The sequence below is a fragment of the Caloenas nicobarica genome, chromosome Z (assembly GCF_036013445.1).
Source record: "Caloenas nicobarica isolate bCalNic1 chromosome Z, bCalNic1.hap1, whole genome shotgun sequence".
NCBI lineage: Eukaryota > Metazoa > Chordata > Aves > Columbiformes > Columbidae > Caloenas > Caloenas nicobarica.
Genome location: NC_088284.1, coordinates 99,721,337 through 99,732,993, shown reverse-complemented (window position 1 = coordinate 99,732,993; position 11,657 = coordinate 99,721,337).

The following is an 11,657-nucleotide window of genomic DNA, read 5'->3' as shown; positions in this document are numbered from 1 at the left end:
TTGACAGCCCGCCCGGCGCGCGGGGCGCGGCGGGAAACGCCGCCCCGACACGTCGCCGCGTCTCCTAGGAGACGGCGCGCCGCGCGGGGCACCCTGGGAAGTGCAGTGCGCACACCTCGCCCCCCGGCCCGAGCCCGCCCGGCCGGGACTCCGGGACTCCGGGACTCCGGCACTCCGGGACTCCGGCACTCCACGTCCCAGCGGCCGCTGCCCCGCGCCGCTCGGTGCTTGTGCGGCGGCCCCGGTGCTGTCCTGGGCGGGCGCCCCGGGAGGCTGCGGGGAAGCGGCGGCTCCTCCTCCCGCCGGGCGCCGTGGAGCGGGAGTTGCTCCGCTCCCGTTCCCCGGGAGGTGCCGCTGAACTCCTGCTGTCCCCGTGTAGCGCGCTGCTCCCGTGGCGTATCGGGAGCTGGGTTGATAATGTCGGCAGAGGCCTGGGATTGGTAGTGGCTGCGTGTGGTTGTGGAGCGGGAGTGGGAAAGGGAGGAATTTTGGTTTCTTTTGCTGGTTTCCAAGCTCCTGACTTAGGTATTTAGAATCATAGCGTCATTTTGGTTGGAACAAACCCTCAGGATCATCGAGTCCAACCGTAACCCAACTCTGGCACAAACCATGTCTCTAAGAGCCTCGTCTAAATGCCCTTTAAACCCCTCCAGGGATGGTGACTCCACCACTTCCCTGGGCAGCCTGTTCCAACGCCTGACAACCCTTTCCGTGATTTTTTTCCTAACTCAAACCTGAACCTCCCCTGGTGCAACTTGGCGCCATTTCCTCTTGCCCTGACACTTGCTCCTTGGGAGAAGAGACCAACACCATCCACGCTACATTTGCTGAGTCGAGTTTAGCGATGAGGCCGGCCCAGGCGGGCTCCTTCCTTCGCAGTCCCCGGTCACGTCTGTTGCTTTTGATCTGCAGTGGGTTTGCAGCTCGGCAGACGGTGCCCCGAGCACGCCGCGATGGAGGAGTGCCTGCCAGGCACCCAGCTGCCACGTCACACCGGCGTGTGTCCCTCACTGCAGTGAGGAACAGGGCAGCCAGCAGCCGTCCCAAGCAAAGGTGATCTGAGGGCTCTGCTGAGATTGCCCCTCTGTGAAGAGCAAGTTTTCCTGGCATAGTTTGACCGAGTGCCCATCCATCCTATACGGCTGTATTGTGCATAGTTTTCTTTCATCATACGCTGTTTGAAAGCCGCACCTTCCTGCGTGGGTGGATGCTTCTCACAAAAATAGTTAGCAAGGCCTCTGTGCTGATAATCCTTTCTCCTTCCCCATCTGAAAGTACGTGTTCTTAGCAGCTTCCCTACTTCCTACCAAGACATTTGCCACATTGCAGACCAAGCCTCAGATTTGGATCTCCTTACCCTGATCTTTGTAGCAGCTTAACATAATCTTTACAGTTCTTGTGCAATGTTTTCTAATCGTTTGTTCTGAGTTTTATGAAGTGTCAGGACACCAGATCTGTAAGTTCTTGGGGACAGAAGTACTTCAGATATACAAATTTCTTTCTTTGTGGAGTTCCCTTATATCTTCTAGAACCCCAAGAGTTGTTTCATGTTGTATCTGTGCCCTCTGTAGGAGGAGAGCAGAAGGATCCCATCAGTCTTAGAATTAAGGTTTGTTCTCTGCAGGTCTCCCTGTATTTCCGTCTTCTGAAGTTGAACCAGCCTACTATGTTCTTTCCTGGACTAAGGTGTTCTCATACAAAATCTGTTTCTCCCCATCTACTCAGATAATTGAATCGCTCACTCAGTCTGTGAATTGACTAGAGCACAAGCAAGGGCTCCAGCAGGAGCAGATCAATAAGCTAGAAGGTGCTGAAGATAAAGGTGCTGGAACTGGAGCACTGATGGTTACAGGAGCCTCTTACATGGATCACTTCTTGTCTAGGTTGCTAAAGTCCTGCTGAAGAAACAACAGGCTGTGAATGTAGCTTGGCACAATGCAGCTCCATCTCTGTGATAAACAAGTGAGCACAGACAAAGTGTGGGATACAAGGCAGAAAGGGCTTTTTGAATTTTTCATTTCTTCCTTTGCCTTTTAGTGATCTGAAAACCTGAGGAGCACCTTTGCTTCCCCAGACAGAAAATGGACAGTGAAAAACAACTTGAACAACAGGGAGGCCGTTGATGAAGCCTTCTTACTCCAGCTACAGGAGGCATCAGGCTTGCAGGCTGTGTCCTGCTGCGGGAGTTCAACCACCCCAACCTCTGCTGGAAAAGTAGCACAGCGAGCTGTACGCAATCCAGGAGACTCCTGGAGTGCATTGAGGATAATTTCCTAATCCAGGTAATGGACAGCCCTACCGGGGTGGTGCAATACTGGACCTGATAGTCACCAATGCAAGTGAGCTAATCGGTGACGCCAAGACCGGAGGCAGCCTGGGCTGCAGTGGTAACACGCTTGTGAAGTTCTCAGTCCTGACGGATGTGAGACAGGCAAAGAGTAAAGTCAGGACCCTGAATTTCAGGAAAGGCAAGTTCCACCTCTTCTTCTGTGGCCGAAACACTGCTATTCTACCTGTAGCAAAACTTTAACTCCTGCTGAGGAGGGCTAGCATGAAGAAGAGATTACAGATAATACCAGGTAGGGTGTCATTGTGATCCAGAAGAATATAAAGAAACAGACCATTATGTTTAGTGCTGGAAATATGTTCACCGATGGTGATGTGTTATATGTCCAGCTCTCTACTTTTTCTCAGTTGCTCTGGCCTCATCTGGACATGATTTTTGTGCAGGGTTTAATGCTGGTGTGGTGGGACAGAGGCTGCTTCTGGGAAATACTTGGTTGTGATTGTCCTGTCTTTCTCAGGTGCTGGATCTGCTGTGCAGCCCCAAAGCACAGTCAGACAAAGACAAACACAGGATGGAAATGTGGAGCACCCAGCCACATCAGGTGGCCACATCAGGTAGAGGAGATACACCTGCAGGGAGTTTGGGAGATGCCCAGGTCTGTCCATGCCATATGAGAGCTGCTGCAGGGACAAGTGCAGCTCTTGGGTTTCAAGGGGAGTAACTGCCTGGGAGCTGCAGGAACGTGTCACAGGAGGGTGCTGCTGGCTGGTGGGTGTTCAGAGCTCTGACAGGACAGCTGTTGCTGTTGCAGCTCACTTTCATTGGAAAGCTCAGAGATGCTGGGGACTGATCTCCCATCTTGCTGTTGTTTGCCATCTGTCCTTTTTACCTGCCTAGATAGAGTATTTGTCTTGTGGGGCACAGTTCATCTCTGTGGCTCGTATGGTACTGGCATTACCGATGCTGGAGATAGTAGATTTGTCAGCTTTCTGAGGTGAGGTCTTGCGTTTAAACCCTGAACTGGCAAAGCTTGAAACAGGTATGGCTTAAGTGTCTGCCCTGTCCTGGAGACAACATCTGGCTAAAGGCGGGCAAGCTGTTCAGTCCTTCTGAGACAGCTGGTGAAGGGGTGAAATGGCAGCCTCTCTTACTGAGACATTTGTATCCTGAGAGTCGGCACCTTCAGCTTATTCCCTGTGGGCGTTGAGAATGGGTACCTGCTGTTACCTTCCCAGCTGTCCTTGGAGCTGAGCTGGCAGGGTCTGACTTAGCTCACGGCCTCTCTGAACCATCTCATCTGCCTTGTTTAATCAGGAGTGTTGCTGTCATCTACCCGAACCCTCTGTCAGGGCAATAGTGTGCTCCACTTGCTCTCCTCATTGTTAGTTCGACAGTACCTTACTTGCATTTTGCTGAAATGACTGGAAATAATAATCAGTGTCTCCAAGAAGAGGTGCTCATTTGAACTGCCTAAGCTCTAATTCTTTCCCAGCTGCCCTCACTTTCCTTTCTCACCATGCTCAGCCGGTGGGAACCAGCTTTGCTTGTGCCTCAAATCTCTGCTAGCTTGGCCCCTTCTCTTCCCCCACTCCTACCCAGCGGCTCTGACCTGCTCCCTGGAGAGAAATGGGTGACGTCGGAGCTTCCTTGTTGAGGATCCTTAGATCTTTCTGGCTCTGTTTAGTTGTAACCTCTGTCTAACCCCAGCTGCCCTTGGACAACCGCCAGATGTCTGAACTGTCACAGGTTTAGCTGAGGATTCATGTCACTGTTCCCAGTGCTCGCTTCCCCATACAGCTTTGTACTAAAGTAAAACAGCATCCAGAGAATAAGGATCCCTCTTCTAGGAGAAGACAGCAATGTCTCTGTGGGGTGGCTGTGTCCCCGGTATGCTTTTGGTTTGGGTGGGGTGTTTTTTTGTTTGTGTTTGGTTTTGTTTTGTTTTTTAAGTTATTAGGAAAACCACAACACTCCCACTCATCTCCCTCAGGCTAATGCTGATGGCATCCGGGCTACAGTGTGATTTGGTGTCATCATCATAAATATTCGTACAGAAAGGATCTTTCGTTCTCTGTGTTCTCCAGGACAGTAAATAGGTATCACCAAGACACAATGTTGTTGCTTATAACATAAAAGACTTGCCTTCTGTTTTCCTTCCACAGCTCTTGAAACCTTTTTCTGACCCTGTTAAAGAACTATTTAGGTAGGAACCTGGGAGGGATAGTCACACAAATGGCAATCTGGTAACCGAAATGGAGTTGAAGGTTATCTTAATTCCTTGTCTGTTTTTCTGATATTTCTCCCTCTTGACCATAAGCATATTAATTAGTGGAGAAGTATTGGTGAACACTGAGTGTGGAGGTCAACGTAGCCCTATTATTAGGTTTTCTTTCATAAAGAATATTGTATCAACTTGGCGAGATGTTTTCAATAATGGAACTTCATTGCAGTTCTTCTATAATTAAATACAGATTCCCTATTTATTTCTATAAAAGCCTAAGGCCTTCCCTTATCATGTCACTCTCCCACCTATTGTAAAGCTGTGATTTCATGAGATGTGTCTGTGCTGTCAATATCAACTTAAAATATGCCCACCCCTGTGCTTTTTCCTGCACTGGCCTCACAGCACATTGCCTTCTGAATTTCTGCCACTGCAATGGTGTGCTGTAAATCTGATCAGGGAGCTGAGCTGGTTCTAACAAGAGCATCATTGTTTTGTTGGTGGTGTTGTGTGTTTTGTTTTGTTTTTTCCTAAAGCGGTGTGCTTCACAGTGCTGCTGCAGGAAAAAGTTGTGCTGGCACAACTGAGATAACAATGTGAACAGGGCTAGGTGGGGAGGCAGAGGTTCTGCTACCAGATCATTCAGCTGCTGAAAATGCAATTGAATTGCTCAGCAGAACTGCCTTCTGCTGCTCTATGGTGTGACATTGTCAGAAACCACGTTTCTCCACGTGATAAAAGGTGTCACAAAGGTAGATAGTAGAGTCTTAGGCTCAGCAAGTTCATCCTTGAACTTTTGACCTAACCTGCTGCCTGCTTCATTTCTTCTAGAGAGAAGAAAGAACTTGCTGAGAGAAGCAGAGTGGTTTTGTCCATCTTTGGGTGAGGTTTCCACCTCAGAGTTTAGCCTCAGGGGCTTCAGCTTTGATGAGCTTCCCAGCACTGCAGAGATCAAGGTGCCTGAAGGTAAGTGTGGCTGGTTCCTGCACCCTCAGGATCTGAAGAATCTGGCTGGGTTTTCCGCAGTAATGCAGATGGTAGAGGTCTGTAGAACCTATTTATGTCTGCTGTTCAGGGCATTCCAGAGGTCATACTGATAATTTGCTGTGCTCAGTTTCGCTGGTAGGCACCTAAAGGCAGGAAGGCAGTACAATTTGGAATAGTGGCCTAGCACTTGGGCCACAGTTAAAACTTTGCTTTGAGTGCACTATTACTATGCCAGGACAGAGGTAACATGTGTGTACCTGTCTGTTCTTTCATCCTCCCTCCCTGTCTAGTGTCAGGGTAATGGAAAGCTGCATGTGAGGGGCAATTATGATACTTATCACTTCCTCTGACAGCGCCAAGATATGACTTTTTAATGTGGCTCCATTTTTGTTTTGGTGCTGACACACAGCCAGTGAGATTAGGAAGGTGAAAATTGCTCACTTCAAGAAAGTTCATCTCTCAGCCTCATTATCCTTTTGGATTTATGCCTTGCTTTTAGGATATAAAACTCCCTTGTGTTTGCGTTAACACTTAGCATTAAAGGAAATCAGGAACAAAGGGCTAATGTTCCTTTAAAAGAAAAAATTCATGCCCTACTTTAGTAAGATGCTTAAGATTCTTGTGAATGGAGGCTGTAAGGCATATTAAACTGCCCTGTGTTCTGTTTTTCCAATTTACTAATCCTGCTGATTCAGACTTTACCAGCAAACCTGCTACAATTAACTGCTTTGTAGGTGCAGTCGTAACGTGTCAGGCTGCTGTTAGGACAATGCCTAAGGAGCCTTCATGTCCCATCAAAGGGTTAAGTTTTTCTCTATAACGTTTATTCTGAGGCACAAGCCAGGTAGGGACTCCTATATAGAGCTTTACTGATCAAAGTACCCCTCATTTAATAAGAAGAACCTAATTACATGTTGCTTAGTATTAGTAGTAAATATTTATACCGTAGTAGCATCAGAAACTCTGGCCAATACTGCAGTAGGGGCACCCAGTGGCTGTGTTGGCAGCTTGCTAGGACACTTGGGACCATGATTCACTTATATGGCTACCTATTTTTATTTGAGCTTATGTAGCTTGTGAGGATGCTTGTTGGTATTTCTCTGTTTCAGCAGAAGATGGAGGAGGATGTTTTTGTATTAGAGTTTGACACGGATTGCAGTCCACACTGAACCAGCAGTGCTGGAGGGGCTATTGTTTGTTCTTAGGGTTCACATGTGGAGTAAGGAGTATGGGGAAGGTTAATTCCTTGTTCTGTTGGTGGAGATTGTAAAGATACCTCCACGCTGTGTTTTGAGCTGGAGGCGAGCAGTGCTGGAGGCTAGAAAGAGCTGGAGTGGATGACCTCAGCAGTGACCTGTCTGCCAGCCTGCCCAAACTAAAGCCGCATGACCTTTAATGTTAACTAAAAGATGCCCTCTTTACTGTAGGGAACAAATAAAATATGGAAAGGATATTGGCTTCCCTAGGCAGGCAAGCTCTTCTTGACTTGTTTGTTACCTGGATTTACCAGAACTGGAAGCTATGAGGTGTGAGGCTGACCCAAGGGAGGCGACTCAAGGAAGGGAAACAGCCATTTGGATAAATCATTCACAGACCTGCCCAGTCCCACACTCTACCTGAGGCCTGTTGGCTGTCATCTCATGCTTTCTTGCTTAGACCTCCACCTTATCTGTTTACAACACAGGGCTGTGTGTTCTCTGCTTTCAGCCCAGGAGACAGGCACTGATGGAGGGCCTGATTTGTGGTGTGTCAATCAGCTTTTGCAGTCACCAGCCAGCTTGCACAGGGAGAGATGCTGTGGTGCTTGTCTGCAACGGGGCGTTTCTTCCGAGGTCAGAGAATTCTGAGCTGTAGCCCTTTGCTTCAGCCCTCTCCCGTGGGATAAGCTGTATGATCTTGGCTTCTGAGCTCTCACTTGGTGGACCAGAACAAATTGGTAATTTTGTGTGTTGTCTCTACTAATGCCTTCAAGTGTTTGTTCCTCAAATATATTTCAAGTTTTGGGTTATGTTGGATATTGTTTAAACAACTGTTGACTAGCTTAAGCTCTGGGATATATAGCTGGGCTTAGGTTGCGCCATCTAGGGAGACTCTATACATTACAAGAACAGAACAGATATGGACTGACCATAGATAATACCCTGACAAGACCCAATAGGGAGTAGCTGGCTTGACAAGTGTTGGTAAATTGCTTCCTCTTCTGTGGCTTAAAACAGGCTAAGAAATCTGTGTTTTTTTGAAAAGAAGCTTCCATGACTCCCATAAAGGAGAGGCTGCTGTGTTTGTTTATGAGAATAAAGTGCCGTAGTAGCAAAAAGGGCCTTGTGAAATTTCCTAATGTGGTTTAAATTTTTTTTTACTCCATTTTCCCCTGGAGAACCTAATTTTAGAATTGCTAGCTGCTGAAGGAAAAGAGATGAATGAACAACACTGAGCAGTTCAGAAAGGGGAAAGAGGACTACGCCTATTTGATCATAAAGGCTTTGTAGTCTAGCAGATGGGATAGTGCAGGAGATAGATCTGTGGCGTTCTCTTTGCTGCCTGCTTCTCAGTCAATATAAAGGACCTTGGGACGTGGCACAGAGTCAGAGATGCTGTACAGGGAGCCCAGCAGAGCTTGGTTAGGACCGGTTTGAAAAGCAGGCAGGAGACTGGTGGTGCTGAGAGTAGCAGTAGGAGTCACCAAGTGGGAGCTTGAGCACAAATCAAGACACAGGGACAGGGGCTGCTCTTGTGACCTTCATCTCATTCAGTTGCATGAACTGAGGCTTTTGCTTTGAAGATCAGTCTGAGATGAGTTATAATAGTTTTTCCTCTCCAGGGAACAGCTGCTTCCCAGAGTTTAACTCTGCTGCTTAGAGTGGATCTGAATGTGTGAATAGCGATTGGCAGATCATGGCTGAGATATAAAAGCCTACTTGAGTGGCTTGTGTCGGACTGAGGCTGAGCTGGAAAGTGACTTGATGAATCCAAGAAACAGTGAACAGGATGCAAGAGACCAATTCTCTGTCACTCAGTGTGGGCCACCAGGTTAAACTCTGTGTAAGGACGGGAGCTGTTTTCCCAGTGCTTCTCTGAGCCTTTTTTGAAAACAGGTTCTCTTTCTGCTAGCCAGCCACAAAGAGTATTGTGGAACATTGCCTTCCACCTACAAATATTGAGATCCTTTTAAAAAAGTGAAAATTTTTCTCCTGCCCCCAACACTTATCAGTAGGAGAATTGAAGCAATGCTATGTTAGTGGGTTGATCTACCTGTGTGATCAAAAAGCATAGCCAGGATTAGCACAAAGGAAAACTTTGCTAATTTTGCAGTTTCCCCCAGTAAAACCCTTCTCAGCCAGAATCAAATGAGTGCCTAAATCTGTCTGAAAGGCATGTTCCAGAACCTGTGAGCCTTGTCTTGTTCTAAGCAGAACCTGTAATTTAGCATTGAAAGCTTTTGGGATTTGGACATAACAGCAAATTTTTAAGAAAATACTGAAAAAGGCTGACTGCTTATCCCTCTTCCTACAGCTCCCAAGAAAGACCAATGCGAAAGGAAACACTATAATGCTTGTGAGAGTCATCCTGTGCAACTGATGTGTCTAATTTCAGAGCAAGATTACTTCTGAAGAAGAGAGGATTAAAACAGGAGAGGGGAGAAGTTCCCCTGCGGGAGATTGTCAACAGATGTTCCATTATAGTTCAAAGAGTGCTAGCAAAAGGCTTCTGCTGCAGGGATATATTAATTCTGGGCAGTTCATCACAGGGAGACTTGTTTTATGACTGGGAGGTTACCTTTGGTAACTTAGCTCTTTATTTGAACTGTGGGTGGGGGTTTGGGTCTACCTGTAAACAGAGACGGAGCTGAACAGTAGGAACAAACACATATTTATTTTCTTGCAGCTGTGACCACTGTCCATCTGATCAAGATCACGCTGGTTTTGTGGTTCAGGGAGTTATTTGGCTGATGGGTCTTTCAAAAGAAAAATTATTACAGAGGAACTGAGGCTAACCATTGTTAAACTGCTGGTGCACGTGAAGCAGATCTGTGTTGAGTATGTCTTTTAAGTATGGTTATTAGACAGGAAGTGGGAACGAGCGCAAGGAAGGCTGTGCAGGCTGTCAAGCAGATGAATACATCGAGCCCTTTGTCTTTAAAACGCACCAACTGACCAAGTTTGACACTGTCTAGGACCCTGTATATGCTGCCTTCATGTAATAGTTAATGATTACTTATAAAAGCTTACTAACATTGCAGAATCAGCTATGATGGGAAATCTAGTTTGAAAGCTATGTATCACCAGCCACAATTAGAAGGTGCTCTTCTGGGCAGGTTGAAGTGCTTTACCTTCTGAGACTGTTTTGAAGTTGTGCTTCTGGTAAAGGTCAATTTTTCCCAAATCCATGAGGAAACATGTGCCTTGCAACATTCGAGTGGGAAAGAGTCTTCATTCAAATGTAGTTGGATGTAGAAGTTTGAAGACCTTGATTATCTTACAAAGTTCTGGGGGATTTAAAAACAAAAACCAAGCCAAACCAAAACAAAAAACCAAACCAAACATGAATGGTTTCGGTGGCCTAATACTGATGGAGACTTTTATATTAGCAGTCATGGTCTTCCAGCTTTGCTTATCGCTTAGCTACTTATCAGTAGGACCACAGATTTGACTGTTTTATGTACAGGAAGAGAATGGTTTATTTTCTCTTTATGGGAGACAGAAGGGAGGATTGGAGAGAAGATCTCTCTCCCACTTCTGCTGTGCAGTAAAGCAGAGGTAGCAATTAGATGGGAGCATCCCTGGCAGGGGTTCAGGATGTGCATTTGGAAAAACTCTTCCCCTTCCCCCATGACAAATCCACACTTCTACTGAATTTAATGTTTCCATAGAAAATTGAGTATAAATAATGCGGAGGTGTGCGGTCTCCTGTTTCCTTCCAAGGTGTCTGGGAAATGACAGGAGGCATTTTCTGTTCTCCGCTGGGTATGAGAAGAACATCATTTGGCTACTGGCTAAAAGCTTCCCAGGTTATGCATAATTTCGTAGCCTTCACTACTGAAAGTTTACTGCTCTGCCTCCCTGCCTTGCTTCTGTGCTCCTGCCACCTGGATCAGTGCAATGTATTTTCCGTTCTGCTTTAAGCGATAGCAAGCGCAGGGGACTGTTATCCACAGGAGAGCCTCATGGGCTTGTTGGTCTTACAAGATCTGCACACTGCCTTCTCCACTCCAGTGCTCCTCATGGCAGTTTCTCTGTCTCTGAACACTGCCTGTAGCCTTATTTACAGACTTGCAGTGTGACATGACGGTGAAAACACACAGTGTCTAAAGGTAAACTCCAGGCACTGAGCCATGAAGGACAACTGTGTGGGCAGAGAATTGGCACGTAGCACAGGTAGCCCTGCCCTTGGTGCAGCAGCCCTAACACTCACTTTTCAGCTGCTCAAATCCCCTTCCCTTCAAAACATGAGTCCAGAGAGAGGAGGAGGGGAGGGCAGAGAAGGCAGGTGGATCTTAAACTCCGCTTTTCTTTTATCTGTGTTTCTTTCCCTCTTTTTTTAGCTTTAAACATAAGTAATTTGATTCTTGTTCCCTTGCTAATTAATTATGTAATTGTGCCTTAGCCTAGGAGGCATTAAAACTAAGCCTCATCAAAAGCAAGAGCTGTGTTCAAGGGGACATGCCGAAATTGGCAGCGGTTGTTTTCTGGTTCTGCCAGTGTGCTTTGCTGCTCAGGAAAGATGGAGCCCACACAACTGGCCCATGGTCCATCTCCAAACCTGGCCACCTCAGAGATTGCATCACCTGGCTGGGCAGAGGCAGTTTTGTGCCTCCGGAGGGCGGCTGCCTGCACAAGCCTGTCCTGCTGCTGCCTCTCCAGTGGGCACAGATCTGCTCTGTGGTACATCTCCAAGGAGGCAGCTCAGCAGTTTGTTCTGCAAAGAATGAATCAGCTCCAAGTGGGGTTGGTGGTAAAAAGGCAGAACAGAGGAAACTCCGACATAAACCACCAGAATAGTGCTGACTTCAGACCTGAGAAGACTGGCTTAGTTGAAGCATGTTTGTTGTTACTCAGTTCTTCTGTTTTGCATGGTTGTATGTTGAGACAGGACTGAAATGTCCGCAGGGTTTAGAGTTCACCCCCAAGTCTTCAGATTACTCAGCAAGCACTTTGCTAGGCT